The 21,278-nt window shown below is 34.6% G+C and overlaps 1 pseudogene; it reads right to left on the bottom strand.

Moving 5' to 3' along the window:
- Positions 1–19,836, bottom strand: part of LOC110258203 — a 31,498-nt pseudogene extending 11,662 nt beyond the window's left edge.
- Positions 19,837–21,278: the final 1,442 nt, after the last annotated feature.

Below are 21,278 nucleotides of genomic sequence, written 5' to 3'. Positions count from 1 at the left end.
GATTTGTGAACATAATTATTTTAAGGTACAGGTATGCCTACATTTATTCATTCACTTACTTACTCACTAAAACATTTGCTAATCAACAAGCAAAATGCCAGAGAGCTGGGATAAAAACTGAGTAAAGACACTGTCTCTGCACCCACAGAGTTCAGAGACTAGTGAAGAAAGATACAGAAGTTACGATAATATACCATACTATGGTTACTCAAGCAATCAAGATGTGTACCTGCTTAAGAAATCTCTGGAGGAGGTGGCAACAAGAAGTGGCAATATGCAGAAAAATATATCTGGAAAAGTGGGTAAAGTAAGTAATATTTACAAGGAGAAGAAAAATAGGAAGAATATCTCAAGCTAAGAAGACAGAGGAGTCATGCCACAAAGCAAGTATTACTGATCTTTAAGAGAAGAGAGTTGAACATTATCAAAAAAGTGACTGAGAACTTCAGTCTCCCTCAAACTACCATTTTTCTACCACTTTTAATGTCACCTATAAGAATAATTACAATACAGAATTCAAAAATTGATAGTGTTGGATTCCCATCATGGCTCAGTGGTAAGGAAACCAAACTAGTATCCATGAGGATGAGGTTCCATCCCTGGCTTCACTCAATGAGTTAAAGATCCGGCGCTGCCATGAGCAGTGGTGTTAGGTCAGACACAGCTTGGATCTGGCTTGCCTGTAGCTGTGGTGTAGTCTGCCAGCTGCAGCTCTGATTCAAGCCACTAGCCTAGAAACTTCCATATGCCATGGTACAGCACAAAAAAAAAAAAAAAAAAAAGAAAATCTGAGTTAGTGGAAAGCAAAATTCGAATTAAACCATTCTATCGATAGGTGGAAAAACAATTTTGTTAAATCTATACAAATTGAAATAGTTATCTAGACTAAAAAATAGTGTTTATCTAAGTCTTAATATCGTAATTTCTTAGGGATCCTGTATTGGTGTGGCTGTGGTGTTTGCCAGCAGCTACAGCTCTGATTCAACCCCTAATGTGGAGCTTTGTTATGCTGCAGGTGAGGCCCTAAGAAAATAAAAAGAAAAAAAAAATCTAATTTTTATATTATTGGCTTAATAATACTTATATTTTGATGGAGTTCCCGTCATGATGCAGTGGGAATGAATCCGACCAGAAACCCTGAGGTTGCAGGTTTGATCCGTGGCCTCGCTCAGCGGGTTAAGGATCAGGTGTTGCTGTGAGCTGTGATGTAGGTCACAGACGAGGGTGGATCCTGCGTTGCTATGGCTGCGGTGTAGGCCGTCAGCTGTGCTAGCCTGGGAACCTCCATATGCTGCAGGTGTGGCCCTAAAAAGCAAAAAATAATATAATAATAATATATAATAATTTGAAATTTCAGTAACGAGAACATAAAAAAGATTCAGACTTTTAAAAAATATCAACCATTTGAATTATTTAAATAGCTAATACCTACTGAGAAGCCTACATGTTGCCCAAGTACTACGTTAAGCAAACTTACATGTATTAATTCATAAATACTCCACAATTATTCATTTTAAAGGAAATTGAAATTTAAAAATAAGATTTGACTCAATACTACAGGTCATGAAAGTTAAGAGTTAATTTTTTAATGGACTATATTATCATCAAACAACCACAAACACACTAAGAAGAAACCACAGGGGAATTACAATAAATAAAAATAACAGCTCTTACCTGATAATTTCACTTTGGAGTTGTAACCCATGCTGCTCCTTCTCTTCTCTCTGTTGTTGTAGCTGTTTAAACTCTGCCTTAAGATGCTGGTGCTTGGTCTCCACTTCTGATAATTCTTCTTTGAGCTTTTGAGTAGCTTCTCCCTTTCACCCAATTCTGCCTGTATTCTCTGCAGTGAAGTTTCAGATGCAGATAACCTTGACTGAAGCTGTTGACAATCTAGGTCTTTTTGGTGAAGGCTTGCTTGTATATTCTTCTTACTCACACATTCTTCATTATGTTTCTCCTCTAACTGATATAGTCTAGTTCTTTCTTCTGCAACTTTTCAGTCAAGTTCTGAAATATCAATTTAACAATTTACTTCCTTTCCTAATATTTTAATTACTCTAATTAATCTTCAGAGTGATATATCATTTCTATTAAATGTTTTATCAATACTGTAAAAAAAGTGAAAATATTGTAAACAAGAAGATTAAATTATTAAATACTAAATGGTTTTATTATCAGTCCACTTGACTAAGCTCTACTAATGTAATTTAAAACTACCTATAAAATTTTGACATAAAATGAAAACACTAAAATCGACTAAATAGATTCTTTAGAGTGTGCAACATATCTATAACCTCCTATTTGAATTAAAAATTAAACAGGTAGTTTTTACCTATCATCAAAAATTATTTTAGGAGTTCCCATCATGGCTCAGTGGTTAACAAATCGACTAGGAACCATGAGGTTGCAGGTTCGATCCATGGCCTTGCTCAGCAGATTAAGGATCCGGCACTGCCATGAGCCGTAGTGTAGGTCGAAGACCTGGCTGGATCTGGCGTTGCTGTGGCTGCGGTGTAGGCTGACAGCTCTGATTGGACCCCTAGCCTGGGAACCTCTATATGCCGTGGGTGCAACCCTAAAAGGACAAAAGACAAAAAAAAAAAAAAAAAAGAAATACATAATAAATTACGCTGATCATAAAGATCCACTGTATTTATACATCTGGTCAATTTCTAAGAGGACAACTCTGATATCAAAGAAATTAAAAATCAAACTGAGATACAAAGATTAAAGTGTATGTGGTGGTTTTCTACATATAGTTTGACAGGAGGGGGAAAAAGTGGGGTAGGAGGTACAGAGGTTTTCATAAGCCATAAAAAAGAGTAAATTTTAAAAGCCAGTCAGGGGAGTTCCTGTTGTGGCTCAGCAGAAACGAATCTGACTAGCATCCATGCATGAAGACACAGCTTCAGTACCTGGCCTTACTCAGTGCGTTAAGGATCCGGCATTGCCATGAGCTGTGGTGTAGGTCGCAGACGTGGCTTGGATCCCAAGTTGCTGTGCCTGTGGCATAGGCCAGCAGCTACGCTCCATTCGACCCCTAGCGGGAACCTCCATATGTCACAGGTGCGACCCTAAAATGACACTAAGTAATTAATTAATTTAATTAAATAAAAGCCAGTCAGAACCAAGAGGTGATAAGAAATGGACAACAGTAAACTGGTATGATTTCTTTGGAAAATAGTTTGGGATCACCTAGTAAATTTGAGCATGTATGTAGCCCACAATGCAGCAATTTCACATGAGAATACATAACAGAGAAATTCTTACACAAATGCATGAAGTTTGTATGTGGGTGTTCACAGCTATAGTATTTGAAATAGTAAGAAAAAAACTGTGAAAAAATAGGAAGCATATATAGATCACTTCTGCTGTACACCAAATAATATAACTGTTACATAGAAGAGCATTTATGTGATTTAATTATAGACTAAGCTAGCTGATTTTTCCATGAAACACCAGTTTTTATGATAAAGAATGACAGACAAACAATAATTATTCAGACTTGGGTAGGAAGAGAAACTGTCACTTCAAAGAATAGAGCTGATAGTACTGACTGCCAATGATAAAATTCAAGCTTCCAAATGAAGCTTAGAATTTTGGAAAATTTGTATTTACCACCAGAAGCTTGACACGTCCTCATACTTAAAGCTTATTCTGACATTAATGGTTTATATTAACAAATGTGATTTATTTTTTTTTTGTCTTTTTTGCTATTTCTTGGGCCGCTCCCATGGCATATGGAGGTTCCCAGGCCAGGGGTCCAATCAGAGCTACAGCCACTGGCCTATGCCAGAGCCACGGCAACGTGGGATCCAAGCCACATCTGCAGCCCACACCACAGCTCACGGCAACGCCGGATCGTTAAACCACTGAGCAAGGGCAGGGACCGAACCCGCAACCTCATGGTTCCTAGTCAGATTCATTAACCACTGCGCACAATGGGAGCTCCACAAATGTGATTTATTTCATATTATACAATGAAATGTGTCAATATTAAAAATCAACAGAGTTCCCATCATGGCTCAGTGGTTAACGAATCCGACTAGGAACCATGAGGCTGCAGGTTCGATCCCGGCCTTGCTCAGTGGGTTAAGGATCTGGCATGGCCATGAGCTGTGGTGTAGGTGGCAGACGCAGCTTGGATCCCGTGTTGCTGTGGCTCCAGTGTAGGCTGGCAGCTACAGCTCTGATTCGACCCCTAGCCTGTGAACATCCATATGCCGTGGGTGCGGCCCTAGAAATGGCAAAAAGACAAAAAAAAAAAAAAAAATTGGCATAACTCAGTCAACCAATATTTTCCACATGACTAATGCATGATGTTAGAAAACTATGCACAGGAGAGGTCCACTCACAAGGCAAGATAGAGGGAAGAATTCTAATGTTACAAACTGCATTGATACGGTTTCAGACTGTACACTGTCACTTTTGAGAAACTATACCTTATCTAGTTTCAGTATAATATCAAATAAAAACAAGCTACAATTATCTCAAAAAATGTTAAGACAGCATTCTCCCTTTTCCCACTACGTAACTGTGTGAGACTAAATTTTCTTCATACACTTCAATCATATCACAACATACTAAATGTAAAAGCAGATATGATAATCCATCTGTCCTATATTAAGCTAGCTACTAAGAAGGTTTGCAAAAATGTAAATCACTACCACTATTTTCTGTTTTGGAAAATAGTCATTTTTCTAAGAAATGGTATGTATGTTAATATTTAATGGCTATGTTTTTAAGTAAATTAACAAATAGATTTTTAATTTGTTTCTATTTCTAATGTAATTATCCACACATATAACCCCCCAAAATAAAAGCTCTTTGGGGTTAGTAACAGTTTTGAGAACATAAAGTAATCCTGAGATCAAGAAATTTGAGAACTACTAGCCAAGGGTGTAAGCAATAAATTACCCTAAAATTAGCAGCTTCAAATTATACCTATTATCTTACAGTTTTTGAGGGTCAGAATCCAGAAAGGCTTGGCTGAATGGTTCTACCTCAGGGCCTCTCAAAATATTGTAGCAAACTATGGACCAGAGTTGTAGTCTCTGAAGACCTGAAAAGAGCTGGAAGATGTGCTCCCAAGCTCATTCGCCTGGCTCTGGCAGGAGGCTTACTGTTCACAGCTAAGTATTCTCACCTCTTTTTCCCCTTTCGAACATGTTATTTTCTGCCCTGATTTTTTGTTGTTGTTGTTACACTTCACCAAAATATTAGGCTCAAGTTATTAAAAGCAAAGTCAAGAAATTCACCATATTTTTGAATAAAAACATTTAGTAATCCCTACTCCTCTACCACCAAAGAAGTAAAGACACGAAAAAAGGTATTAATATCAATACCTGCCCTACCCCAAAACTAAGTATTACCTGTTGCTCATCTTTAAAGATAACAGAATAAAAACAGAGAGCCCATAAATAGTCAAATGATTTTTCAGCAAGGGTGCCAAGACCATTCAATAGGGAAAGGACAGTCCTTTAACAAATTCTGCTGGGAAAACTGGATTTCCAAATGCAAAATAATGAAATTGGATCCTTACCTTACACTATAAAAAAACTAACTCAAAATGGATCAAAGACCTAAACCTGGAAGCTAAAACAATAAAACTATTAGAAGAAAATGTAGCTGAAAAGTTTCATGACACTGAATTTGGCAATAATTTCCTAGATATGACACCAAACACAAAATCATCAAAAGTAAGAACAGATAAACTGCATTATGTCAAATTTAAAACTACCACGCATCAAAGTGTGATACTGTGCAATACCCATTAGGTCTGATCCCCACTTCTGGAACCAGGCTCCTAAAACCCTGGGAATTTCCTATGTGATAAACACCATAAAGATATCCTTTATCAAAACAAGCCCCTTTCAGCCGCCCCTAAGTTTATATTGAGGTGATTTTCTTAGCAAGCCAAATTATGAGGAACCATCCCTGAAGAAAGGGTTGGAACTGTCAGTCTCACCCCAAGCTCCAGGGAGGGAAGAAGGGCTAAAGGTTGAATTAATCACCAGTGTCCATGATTTAATCAATTACACCCATGTAAGGAAGAAAAGGGTTTTGAGAGATCCTGACTTAGTAAACAGGTAGAGCACCCAAAGGAAGTACGGAAGTTTCAAACCCTTTCCCACATACCTTGCCCAGTGCATCTCTCCCATCTGGCTGTTCTTAAGTTACAGTCATTTATATAAATGAGTAATCTAGTAAGGAAAACACTTTGCCAAGTTGTGTGAGTCACTCTAGCAAATTAATTAAACCAGAGGCAGAGGACTGGGAACCTCCCATTTATAGCCAGTTGGTCAGACATATAAGTAACAAGCTGGACTTTCAATTGGTGTCTGCATTGGGATGTGTATGTGTTGGGTTGGGGGTAAGGGTGCTCAGGCACAGTCTGTGGGACTGTACCCTTAATCCGTGAAATCTGATGCTGGCTTCAGGTAAACAGTGTAAGAATTGAGTTAAACTGTAGGAGCCCCAGCTGTGTTACAGAACTGTTGATATATGGAACACCCACACATCTGATATCAGAAGTGAAATTTTAGTGCACCACAGAGAAGAGGAGTCACACAGGAGTGTTTTTCCTCTACAAAAAGATACAATCAACAGAGTAAAAAGGCAACCTAAGCAATGAGAGAAAATATTTACAAGTCATATATGGGAAAAGGGTTATTATCAAAAACATATAAAGAATTCCTACAACTCAACAACAAATACACAAACAACCCAATTAAAATTATATAGCCAAGAAGCATATGGAAAGATACTCAACATCCTAATCATTAGGGAATGCAAATCAACCATGATGAGATACCACCTTAACATGCACTGGGATGGCTACTATTAAACAAACAAACAAACAAACAAAAAACAGAAAATAACAAATTTGGCAGGGATGTGAAGACACTATTGAATTCTTATGCTCTGTTGATGGGAAACTAAAAGGATGCAGCCACTATGGAAAACAGTATGGAGATTTCCTCAAAAAATTGAAAACAGAAATATCATTTGCTCCAGCGGTCCCACTTCTGGGCGTATACCCAAAGAACGGAAAGCAGGGTCTCAAATAGATATTTGTATATCCATGTTCAAAGCCCACTATTCACAATAGAAACAGCCAAAAGAAGGAAGCAACAGATGAGTAAATAATATGACATATACATACAGTGTAGCATTATTTAGCCTTAAAAAGGTAGGAAATTCTGACACATGCTACAACATGGACAAACCTTTTGGACATATCCTTTGTGAGTAAGCCAAACACAAAAAGATAAGTACTGGAGTTTCCCTCATGGCTCAACAGAAGCAAATTTGACCAGTATCCATGCGGACTCAGGTTCAATCCCTGACCCTGCTCAGTAGGTTAAGGATCCAGCATTGCTGTGAGTTGTGATGTAGGTCACAGACATGGCTCAGATCTGGTGTTGCTATGGCTATGGTGTAGGCTGGCAGCTGCAGCTCCAATTCAACTCCTAGCCAGGGACTCTCCATACACCGCACGTGTGGCCCTTAAACACAACACACACACACACACACACACACACACACACACACAAACCACAAAAAGATAATACTATATGATTCCACTTACATGACTTACTTAGAATAGAAATTCCTAGATGTAGAAACTAGAAGGGGTTTGTGGTTAGGGAGTCAATGAATGGGAGTTGTTTAATGAGCATAGAGTTTTAGTTTTGCAATAAAAAGATTCTGGAGATTGGATGCACAACAACATGAACGCACATAACAATAAAAAAAAAAAGCCACAAACACAATAAATAATACTATACTGTGACAATATATAAATAACACAAGATTAAAACTTAAGATATATAAAATCAATTCACCATTATATGTAGTTTTTAAATTCTCACCTGATTTTTTTGTGTTAATTCATTAACTGAACTTTTAAGTTTTTGTAGTTCCTGCACTTTAGTTGACAAATATACATTGGAGTTCCTCATGGCTCAGTGGTTAACAAACCTGACTACGGAACCATGAGGATGTGGGTTTGATCCCTGGCCTTGCTCAGCGGCTTAGGATCCAGCGTTGCTGTGCTTGGTAGACTGCACTGCAGCTCTGATTAGACCCCTAGCCTGGGAACCTCCACATGCCGTGGGTATGGCCCAAAAAGCAAAAAAAATAAAATTAAAGTTAAAATAAAAAATAAAATGTACAACTTCACTTAATACATGAAAATTGATATCCTATGTATCTGAAGTAAGCATCAAACTGCAAACTTGAATTTGACTTTAAATTCTATATTTCAATCCTCTTGAATTTAAAAGAACATGCAAGCAATGCCTACATTTCCCATTTCTATAGCACAGCCTTTCTTTTACTTCAAACTATGTTAAATTCATGGTTTACCCTTGAAAGTGATAAACCATCTTTTGATAGTATCTCTCCAAATAAGTTATCAAACAGAAGTTAAATATAGTTTCAAATAATCTGATCATAGATAAAATCCACAAATTAATTTGCTTTAATACGTAATATGTAAATAGTTCACATTTAATATTTTTAAATGAAAATGAATGTCTATTATTAAAGCAATGGTTAAATCATTTAATAAATAAGAGAAAGATAAACAAAGATCCTGAAAATACAAACTTCCTATACATGAAACCTTCAACCACTAGAGAGAGAGACTAAGTTATGATCTCCTGAAAGTGATGTTAACGAAAGAAATTTGTATTTCTAATACTGCTTATTGTCTTTACTTCTTTACATTTCTAAAATTACAATTACTTTCATTGTCTATGTTCTTCACTAGTAAAGAAACATTATAATATGGATATGATACATTTAAAAAATTTTTAAATATATAACTACATCGGTAGTTACTGTATCATATATTACAAACGAGTATTTCATTTCAAGAGAGACACCTTAGAAGACTACTAATTTATTGTGACAGTAATGCCAAGAGATCTTTACCAACTTATTTGAAACTCTTTCAGAATGTGTGGCACTTTTATTTTAAAGGATTCGCTGGTGATAAAACCAAATCCACTGTAAATGGATAAAGTTTTAGACACAAACTAGTAAATAAGGTAACTGAACTGAATGCCAACATTTAGACTTATTAATGAAACTAATTTTTTGAGTGTTTCCAAACTGATTTAAAGTCAATAAAAAGAGGTTTCAAAAATGTTTTGGGGGAGTTCCTGCTGTGATGCAGTGGTTAAGGATCCAGTGTTGCCTCTGTGGCAGCGCGGGTTGGATCCCCTCCCCAGCACAGTGGGTTAAGGATCCCACGTTGCTGCAGCGTGGCTCAGATTCAGTCTGCCTAGGAACGTCTATATGCCATGGGTGGCCATTAAAAAAAAAAAAATTGGCAGGGGGAAATGGTATCTTCTGACATGTGTTCATGGCCTGACTTTTAAGAAAAACATGTATATAAAAAATATATATAATATACTTCAAAGAAGGAAATGTTAAATGTTTATGTATTTTAATTGTGTTCAAGTTAAAAGTATATCCTAATACCTTCTGTCTTAATCTGGTCATGTAATCTTGACAAGGATTTAGACATTGGGAGTTTATTTAAAAATTGCTTCATCTAACAACTTAAAATCTCAGAATCATTTTCCATTAGCAACATTATGGATATTAATAAAAATATTAGCAATCCAGTTATTTTAAATTACCTTGTTTAATTACATAGCATAAATGCCTATTTATCACACAAAAAAATTACCATATTTAAATCCCTACTTGTAGGAGTTCCATCATGACTTGGGGTAATGAACCCCACTAGTATCATGAGGACACGGGTTCAATCCTGGTCTCACTCAGTGAGTTAAGGATCTGGCACTGCTGTGAGCTGTGGCATAGGTCACAGACACAGCTCAGACCTGCATTGCTGTGGCTACGGTGTAGGCCAGCAGCTACTGCTTTAAATCAACCCCTAGCCTTGGAACTTCCATATGCCACAGATGCGGCACTAAAAAAGACCAAAAAAAAAAAAAAAAAAAATCCCTACATGTAAATACCTTATCAAAGAAATTACTAGAGTATCTCACACACAATGAGCAGAAATCAGTAACAGTATTTACTAAAATGCACATTTTTAGTTTATTTCATTAAATACCTCGATTCTACATATAAGATGCATGAGACATGTATGACATCTATCTTGGGGACAAACATGCAAAAGAAACTAAATACATCCAAAATTACCTTCCTGTATCTTACAGCTTTTAGATATGTCCGTATAATTTTATAATGTACCCTTTGTACACTAAATATGTATGTTTTAAACTAGAATTTTTAAATATATAAAGGGAAACATTTAAATTTTAAAATGTACTCAAGGTGGAAGAAAAGAAAGATGTAGCAAGAGTCTACATGGAAAAGTACATTTTAGTTACAGTGAAGGGGAGGAAGAAGAGTGAATCATAGGAAACGTCTACCTTCTCTACTGCACATTGTGAGTCCTTTTAATTTTTTACAATCATCTTGTATTATGTTTCTACTTAAGAAAAACAAAGACTCAAGAAGACAAAATTTCAAAGGAAATAAAAACATTCACTATTGAGATATCACTATGGTGAAATTCAAACAAAGAAGGCTCTCTGAGCCACACTGACGTTCCTCACCAGTTAACAGGCCAACTCATCTGCGCCTAGATGGCTTCGCACTTGCACTTTCCAGTTCTTCACCCTGCTTCTGCTTACTTCCTTCTTCTGCCATGTATCCTCTCTGACGATACCTTTCCCTGGTCAGTCTATCTAAAAGCGTCCCACATTACTGCCAGCCCTCCTACTGTCTTTGCCCTGCTTTGTTCTTCTCACGGCACTTAGCACTAACTAACCTTCTATTATGATTTGGTCTACTTATATATGGCTTGGCGTCCACAAAGGGACATAAGCTTTATAACAGCAGGCATGCTAACTTATTCACTGTGGTACTCCCACATGCAAAATCGGTGTGGATACTCAGGCATTCAAAAAAATACTCGCTAAAAGGATGAATTATGCTATCTCCAAGAAGTTAACAGAGATTTATACCCTATGGAAACAGTATATAAGCCCTGTAAAATAGGTGCATTTCCTTGAGCCCATGTTATCAAATACATCAGATTTTTATTAAAAACTTTAAATTACAAAATAATTAAGAAAGATAACATCATGCTGGTGCTTTAGGACTATAATTATTGTCCCAATATTCTATTACTCTTAGTAGAAATTTGCTTGATTAATAAAACAAAAGTGAGCATATATTTGAAGTTCCAAGATTGCCTTAAAACACAGAATTGCCATATGATGATAGAGGTGTTATATTTAAAGTATTACTAACATTAAAAACCTTCCAAAACACATTACTCGAGTTTAAGCATCTCCATTAGAAAGCGGAAAAAAATAAAATGATGGATGAAAGGTGGAAGACAGACCAACAAAAGTATACATTGAACACACAGCAACGAATCAAAACACACTGCTAAATCTGATCTCTTATATTAGCATACCTTTAATAAAAGATACGTAAATGCTATCTTTAATAACCATGCATGACTGTAATCATACTTATTCCATACCTTTATAAAACTTCTTAGCTTTAAAAATTGGGATTCAAATGAATATATTTTGAATACAAATAAAATTATTTTTAAAAAATCATTCCTGTTAAAGTCTACAACAAATATAAGTTGATTGCAGCTTTGATATTTTCAATAATGTAGATTTATAGGAAAAATACTTTTTATTACACTTAACTTCTGACATAAAGAGCCATTTAAAAAGCATTTTAAAATGCTTAAGAATGAGTTGTTTTTCTATATGCTTTCTAAAATAGCTAGATTTTTTAAATGTCAATGAGTTCATAAAGCATATTCTTATTGAAAGGAATGGAACATATTTTACAATGTACACCAGACTATATATCTTGAGCCCAACTAGAAATATCAAATAAATCACTGCATTTTAGCTCCTTTAATCACTTTACCATTTTGTTTCTGATGCCAATGTTTTAAGCTCAATAAAGCAAAATTATATAAAATAAAAATTTTTGTATTAAGTGATATAATTCACTAACACACTTGAGAATAAATAGAATTGAATTTTAGTACATTAATAAAATACATGTCATATATTTATAGTAGAAGCAGAATCTAAAAACAGTTATAACATGTAAATGAGATGGAATGTTAGAACAGTAATTTGTTCTATATGGAAATGGTATGAGACGCAACTCAAAATTATGTTAAGCTACACCTAATACAAACATAAAATATGTCAAAATATAAAAAGTATCATTAATAAGTATTATGTCAAGATTAATAGCACAGGAGTTCCCTTGTGGCACAACAGGTTAAGGATTCAGCATTGCCGCTGCAGTGGCTAGGGTCACTGCTGTGACATAGGTTCAATTCCCTGTCCCAGGAACTTCTGCATGCCATAGGCACAGCCAAAAAAAAGATTAATGGCACAAATTTACTTCTAAGGCAACCATAAGGCCGCCTAAAATAACATGATACAGAAAGAACACGGGCTTCAGATAAGAACAGGTTTAAGAGATCTCTAGAGCACAGTGGAAACGAATCCAACAAGAATCCATGAGGATGTGGGTTCAATCCCTGGCCTCGCTCAGGGGGTTAAGGGTCTGGCATTGCGGTGAGCTGTGGTGTAGGTCACGGACGCGGCTCGGATCCCAAGTTGATATGGCTGTGGTGTAGGCCAGCAGCTGTAGCTCGACCCCTAGCCTGGAAACTTCTATATGCAGCATGTACGGCCCTAAAAATCCGCCCCCTCCCAAAAAAAAAAAAGATCTGGGTTCTAATCCTAGGTTCTTTATTTTAGGTGCATGACTTTGAACAAGTTATTTAATCTCACTGAGCCCAGACTACTTACATACAAAACAAACTTATTACTTAGCTTACAGGGTTAAAAGAAACAAATGAGACCACATATTCAAGTGCCTAGTACAGTATCCAAAACCTCGTTTGCGCATAGGTAAGAGTTTATTTCCAATAACAGTATATTACTCTGACTCTTTCACTACCACTTCCTCAAGTTGTTCAAAATATCTCAACATAATCTGATGTCTCGATCACTACACATCTATTATTAAATAGAGTAATCATCCTTTCGTGCTTGTTTTACTAAACATATAATATATTAAATCCCATCGTGGCACAATGGAAACAAAATCTGACTAGGAGCCATAAGGTTGTAAGTTCAATCCCTGACCTCGCTCAGTGAGTTTAAGGATGCAGTGTTGACATGAGCTGTGGTGTAAGTCACAGAAGCGGTAGGATCCAGAGTTGCTGTGGCTGTGGTGTAGGCCGGCAGCTGTAGCTCCGATTTGACCCCTAGCCTGGGAACTCCATATACCACGGATGTGGCACTAAAAAGCAGAATATACATATATTAATATTTAATATAAAATATTAAATCAACAATCACTCAGCAAGAACAAATTGTTTCCTTTTAAACTTTATTTCAAAATACTTGAAAAGATAAATTTTATGAAAACTTGGAAGTTAAGATGTGAAGAAGGGATTTCTAAGCTACTTTTCCTCTTTCCCAGAAATCTTTTCTAGAGAGAGAAAAAAATTTATCTTCTGCAACCAACCCTGTTGACAGGATAATATGGGAAGACACTAAGTCTTTACAGCCAAGTCTTTTATAACTCTTGTTATAACTTTCTCCTCTTTAATGACCTCTTCCCAACAAACGAAGGTATTTTTATGTACATCAGTAAAAATATAAATTTATAAAAATCCTCTACCTTAAAGTAATTCTTAAATAAAATATTATTCAGATATATTTTCCATATATATTTTTCTCAAATGCATGTAAATATATGAAATTCTTCTTGTCAAACTCTACTTGTATAACAAGAACATGTATAACTCCATAATTCTCAGTTGGAAAAGGTCAGAGTGCACATTAAAATAGATATAAAATACATATATTCTAAAAGTGCCATTACTATGATTTGATGTGAGCCTCTCTATGACTTTTGTTTTGAAATTTCAAATACTAGCAAAGAATCTTTCTAATCAAGAGAAGATTTTTTAATTTGAGAAATATTACTAAGGAGGCAGATTTAATCAAAAGTAAATTTTTTATAATGATTTTAATTTTTCCATTATAGCTGGCTTACAGAGTTAAACGTAATATCTGCACCTAAAGTTCATGAGCTTTAAAGTCTGAATGATCGACATAAGCCACACCATATAAAAAAAAAAAAAAAAAAAAAAAAAAAAAAAAAAGCTTCACACGCCTATGCATGTTATACCCATCAACCTTCACCATTCCCACGATGATACGATATAGGAGGAAGTAAAATAAAAGATGGCATGGGTTATCTATAATATTTGTACTCCACAGCTCAGTACTACGTTGCTAATTATGAACTGAGTGGCCTGTAGACTATCAGCTGAAAAACTCTAAGAGAGAGACGCAAACTGAAATGTCACTCTACCTTAACTTTTTAAAATGAAACATGGAAGACGAGGTCCACATCACATCAAATGAGGGAGCTTAAGAACTAAACACAGTAATAGTTACAACAAAATGTCTTCTGGGAGTTCCCACTGTGGCTCAGCCGAAATGAATCTTGACGAGTAACCATGAGGATGCAGGTTCAATCCCTGGCCTAGCTCAGTGGGTCAAGGATCCAGCATTGCTGCTAGCTGTGGTGTAAGTCACAGACATGGCCTGGATCCGACATTGCTGTGGCTGGGGTATAGGCCAGTGGCTACAGCTCCAATTCGACCCCTAGCCTGGAACCTTCCATAAGCTGTGGGTATGGCCCTTAAAAAACAAAACAAAACAAAAAACAGATAACAAAATGCCTCCTATGATACAACAGAAAGAACAAAAGATAGCATTTTTAAGCAAGTGTGTTTACTACATATCCTAGAGCTTAGCATATGCTGACATAATTACGTAAGGGATGTATAGGCCAAAGTTATGTGAGAAATAGTAGAAAAAACTGAAAATGTTTATCCTGGAAGAGAAAAAACTCAGAGTAATTATGAAGGAATCCAGTCTTAAAGACTTCTTTCAACCACATAATTCAACAGCTGATAAATGAAAAACAAGTCCATTGAAAATAGTCTTTCTTAAATGTTTTCTCTACACAACACTGGTAATACAAAAGAAGAAAATGAAATCATACTTTCCTTATCCCTACTAAAACGAGATAAACCCACTTACTACATATTGACTAGCTTGGAGCAAATTTAACTTTTAAATATCATTTCTCCACACTATACATCATTTATTAAATAGAACAATAGTCTTTTATACAAACATTCTAGGTCTATATTCATAAAGCAAAGATGAAAAATACTATCAGACCATACTGACTATGTACAACTACTACTCAGACCAAATGAAAGAAATGCAGATACTGTTTGATAGGTCACTCAGAAAAATCTCAAATCCTGGCTTCACACAACAGTGCACACTCAACAAGTTGTCAATCTCAGGTAGGTGCACTGAACTTCATTACCTCTGAGTTAACATATTCTGCTTGTAACTTTTTGCACTCATCTTTGAGTTTTTCAGATTCTCTCTCACGTTCCAAGGTCATGTTGTCCATTAGAGTTTGCACTTGGACCAGTTCTTTCTTGAGCACAGCAACATCTTCTATACCAGGTCTCTGAAGCTGTGAAAAAAACATTTTAGCTAAAAATTACAGTGAAACTAAATAACACACACTTTAAAAATGGTTTTACTAAAAAGAAATCAAAATAATACAATCTTTAACACCAATTACTAAACATCCAACGCGGATGCCTTCCCCCAACAACCCTCTACTTTCCCTGCTCTACTTCATATTTGACAGGACCACTCAAAGGGCAAAACAGCAAATCCCCAGCCATCCTCCGTGCTTTACCTTCTTTCCTCTCCTTCACAAATACAACCACTGGTAACAACAATTACTTGAGAAATGCTAAATTCCTTCATTTTCTATCCTAGGAAACTGGTAATGACACGAAGGGGGAGCAGATAAGCATAATTAGGTTGAATACAGTTGATTCATTTATTTGTATATTTATTGAGTGCTACATAAAGGACAGAAAAGAGGAAGGACAGAGCCAAAGTTTTTAAGCCTGGAGAGAGTACTGACAATATATGATGCCAATGACAGAAATACAGTTACAGAAAGAATATGACTTGATGTACTTGCTGAATTTGAAATGTAAGCTAAAAAAAAATATATATCAGAAGTATCCTAAACGTAGGTAGATTTATAAAACTAAAGTTCAAGGGATGGCAAGATCAAAGCTACACACATGGAAAAATCAAAAAAGACAGAGGATACTAAGATAGAAACAAAAACATTAATTTATAAAGTATGCATCATAAAATTCCATTTTCATTTAAAAAATCATACACAATATATATACATATAGGTTGTAAACTATAGGGAGTCTTTTGTTTTCTTCATTTTACTCAAACTACACTTTTAAAAATGTTTCATCAGCGTATTTCATTTTTCAATTTCAAATAAGGTACATTCTAATAAATGGTTTCTAAATTACCAGTTCAGTCTTTAGATCTTGAATTATAGTTGCTTCTTTGTTTAATTCTTCTGTTAGATGTGTCACTTTTTGTTCAGCAGCTTCTCGAAGACTCTTTTCTTCATCATACTTTGACTTTATGTCTAAGTAAGGACAGTTATAGAAAAATCAGTTTCATTACATTAACTCTAAGGAAGAATTGTTTTATAAATTCACATATATTCCAGTGCATATCTATATACTGCTAATTCAAATTCACATTCCTTAGATAACCATAAATATATACAATAAAATTAGACTTCTGATTACATCAAATGATAAACTTAAAATGATCACATCTTTGTCAAAATAAATTCCACAAAACGCTAAATACTAATTAGCATTTTAATGTATACTTAATCACATACAATATTTTATCTAAAAGCATGTAGTTGAAAAAATTCCACGTAATCGCTAGCATAATCAAATGTCAAATTTATACTATATTAACTTCTTCAAAATGTTACTTGCTAATCTTCAAGCATTCCTCAAAAGAAAATTCATCTTGTCTAAATTTCAAGAATTTTACAGAGAAAATCAGTCCTTTGAAGGGAGGAGGTGGGAGAATAAAAAAAAAAAAAAAAAACTCATATAGCAACTCTGTTATCATTAAATTCTACTAATCACCACCATAGGCTATAACAAATGCTTTCCACACTAAAATGCAATGTTCATTTCTTGGATATACAATGGCAAAAAGGTAATGAGATTGATTTAGTGGTTAAAAAAAAAATTCTGATTTAATTTACCTGCAATTTCAGTGGCAAGTTGGGCTGCTTTCTGTTCAAATAAGTCTTTCATTTGCTTAATATTAAAATTTTCTGTTTGGGCTTCTTCTAATTGCTGTTCCAAAGACTGTAGTTCTACAAAAAAAGACATAATAGTTATTCACATACAAACTTACTATAGTCACTGTAGGAGTTAAAACAATCAACATGAGCCTACTATCCAATTACAAGCAGAGTATCTTCACGTTTTAAGAATGAGGCAGAGATGATTTATTTAGGCACAAGTTACGATTTACAAACATATAAAACAAATGAAAAGAATATTTAGCAACCATACAAAAATAATTTACAAATATTTGTTTAAAGATTATTTTGATCTCACATTTCAATTATTTTCCTACATCTCTCAACTGACAAAAATATATATTCTGCTCCTCTGATAAAACGTGTCATAATACAAAATGAAATTTGAAATGTTTTAAGAACAATAAAGGTCTTAAATTAGAAATGTTTTAAGAACAATAAAGATCATAAATAAAATAATCAATTAAAAGATGCAGTAAATCTTAATTTTCATTCTCATAAAGAATTCAGAGTGAGTTAAATAAATAGCTAATCTAAAATATAATTTTGATTTTCATTAAACATTCTGCCAGTTACACTACACTACAGAGAACATTCCATAATTTTTTTACTTCAAGAGAAAAAGTGCATCACTATTCAATATAGATTTAAATTTTCACTAACAACCATATCAGGTAATATTCTAGAAGGTAATTTATGACTTCAGACTATAATGAACTAAGAAAGCACTAAAATTTATTAATTAATTAAATTATGAAATTTACAGGTAACAGGCTAGCCTAGAATATGACTGTTATTTTCACTGTTTTAAAGTCATCAAGTATAACCACGAAACAAAATTCATCTAGAAAGCATCAGTGAAAAAGAGAGTAAAAGGGCTATGGGAAAGAAAAATAAAAATGAAAAAATAACAACTTTAAGTTACCTGCTGATGAATCAGCCACTACTCCATCAGGTTCAACTCCTCATGAAAACAAAAGACATAAACAATGCATTAAAGAAAAAGACAATACTATTACAATTATCAATGTTAAAAAAAAATCTGAAAGCCACATTCTGTCTGGTAAGGAGCAAGGTTTTGATAAAAATCAAATCTTGCCCTGCTCATGTTCTTCCAATCTCTTAAGGTACCACTAGGCAGTCTCGCATAATGATCTAACTGTAGCTCAGTAATTTTAATATTGTTTTATGTTAACACATATTAATTGCAACATATGGCATCTTAAATTCCATCAGTTAATAAATAAATAACGCAAATTATTAAACTTATAAGTAGAGATTCTAAAGCAAATACTCAAGTTAGCAGGCAAGAGTCATCCTATAATGGTTGAAAATTTACAGAAGCTAAAAACAAAAATTTAACTCACAATTATAAACTGTCATTAAAAGAAGCAGATAAGAATATATTCCATAAGGTTTATTTATCACATGCATTAGCAATAAATATACACTAGACATATTTCCATATGCTAAGGATTACACATACTGAAAGAGTTTAATAAGGCATCTTATAGCATACCTCACTTTTATCTCTACACATGGATTAGACATATATTCAATTTCTTATCAAGGCAATTGCACTTTGGGAATGTATTTAATTTATTATAAATATAAAAGTCATCTCAAAAGGAGGAAACAATTCTGTGTTTTCAGGTACAGATAATATAGCCCATGTTTGTTTGTTAATGGCATCTATGTTAAGCATGAGTACCAGAACTGTAACTATTTTAGTTACTAAAAACCCCTTGAAAGCATTCTCAATTATAGAAGCTGAGTAGTAATAAGACTGATATTTGTTACCCATTTGCTTGTTTTTCTTTTCTAATCAAATGACAAATTTTTTTAATGGCCGCACCCAGGGCACAGGGAAGCTCCTGGGCCAGGAATAAAATCCATGTTGCAGCTGCAACAATACTGAATACTTAACCCACAGTGCCGGGCCAGGGATCCCCTCAACCCACACTGCTGGGTCAGGGAGCAAAACTGTACCTTTGCAGCAACCTGAGCCACCACTGTTGGATTCTTAACGCTCTGTGCCACAACACGAACCCCCCAAAGGGCAAATTTTGATGAAAAGACAAAAAAGCAAAAAGACTAACTGGGAGTCACAATGTGCTAAATTACTTCATAAAAGTATTAGCGCTATTGTTAAACGGTATTAATTTTAGTCTTATAAATGAAAACTATATATGTATTTGGTAAAATTCATTTTTCTATGATTCTTTATGTAATTTTAGTATAAAAGTCAAAATAATTTTAGTATAATTAAGACATTTATTTAGAAAATACATTAAAGTACAAAGAACATTATATATATTATATAAAGAATCTAAGATATCAAATGAAATCACTCAAAATAACCACTTTGATACCACTGTGATTTTCATATTCTTTTCCTTATATGCAGTTGTATGTAGTTAAAGTTGTATCGTGCACATGCATCTGCGTGTGTGTACAAAAACAGATAACTATTTTACCCTGTTCTTCAAATTCTAACATCATTAATATAATAGTTTCCCCATGTTTTTAAACAATTTCCACTAAGATAAACTATAAGAAGTTAATAATAGATAGTTCTTTCCCTAATAATAGACATTTTAGAGATTTCCAATTTGTCACCAACACGAATGCTCTGAAGAGTTTTGCCACTGTTTGAACCTGTATTTTTCAATCACACAGGTATACTGTCAGAAAATAATAATAATACAGCCTGGTATAAAAAAATAATCCATAGGTAACTGATTCTTTTTTTGCTTTCTTCTTTTTAGGGCCATACCTGTGGCATATGGAAGTACCCAGGCTAAGGATCAAATGGGAGCTACAGCTGCCGGCCTATGCCACAGCCACAGCAACACAGAATCTGAGCCACATCTGCAACTTACACCACAGCTCAGGGCAACGCTGGGTCCTTAATCCACTGAGCGAGGACAGAGATTGAACCTGCATCTTCATGGATTCATTTCTGTAGAGCCACAATGGGAATTCCTAAGTAACTGATTGTTAATGGAGCACTTTAAAGAGTTACATAAGAGCTTCCCTTATACTGGTTATACTAGTTTGCGTTTATTAAAATTATAAAAAATACACATGTAAGCTATTAAACATGAAGAAACAAATTAGGAAATTTTCATATCAATCCACTCTATTACAAGAAAGTATTACACTTAATTTTTAACAATGAAAATAAACAACAAATAACACACTTCAAGTATTTAAAAGCAATTACTTGCTGCTGCAGTCCTTGAAATTTTTCTAATTCTTTCTTTAATTCTTCTGAGTACCATTTTTCTTCCTAAAGAAAGAACAAGCCTTAATTAGCAATGTTAAGGGATTTTTTTAATCTGAAATGCTGAAAATAAACAAGTATAATCATTCTTATTCTTACCTTAAGTGAAGCCTGTAGGTCTTGGACCTCTTGTCTGAGTAGTGTTATGTCATCTCTAAACATAAATTGAGGAAAAAAATGAATTAAGTTAATGTTCTTTAACAAGTCATGGTAGTGACTGTACATATTTAATATTCTATTTTTCTCTATTCTTAAAAAATTATTGTAGATTTATGTATATGAGCTCCTTAGGAAAATAATTTTATTCCTAAAGCACACTGTTTATAAATGAAGAATATTTTATCACGGAAATGATAAAACTGACTGCAAGTGCCTGAGTCAAAAGCAAAATGTCTCCCACTAATTTACCAGCAATAAGCATCAGTGGCTTCCTATTGCAGTTAGTGTAAAATCTAAATTCATTAACAAGCACTATAAAATCTGCAAAATCTAGTCTCTGCTTCACCACTCTCACGCTCATTCACTTAGCTTTAGCAACACAGGCTTCTTTGACTCTGAAAGGCTCTTTCCTGTCAAAACCTCACATTCCGTTCCCCTCATCTAAGGGTCAGTCTGACAAAGAATGGCTAGCAGACCACTCAAGGCCCTAAAGCAG

This window comes from Sus scrofa, unplaced genomic scaffold (assembly GCF_000003025.6).
Source record: "Sus scrofa isolate TJ Tabasco breed Duroc unplaced genomic scaffold, Sscrofa11.1 Contig1552, whole genome shotgun sequence".
Classification (NCBI taxonomy): domain Eukaryota; kingdom Metazoa; phylum Chordata; class Mammalia; order Artiodactyla; family Suidae; genus Sus; species Sus scrofa.
The sequence above is the reverse complement of the archived record's forward strand: the minus strand, read 5'-3'. Positions and strand labels throughout refer to the sequence as shown.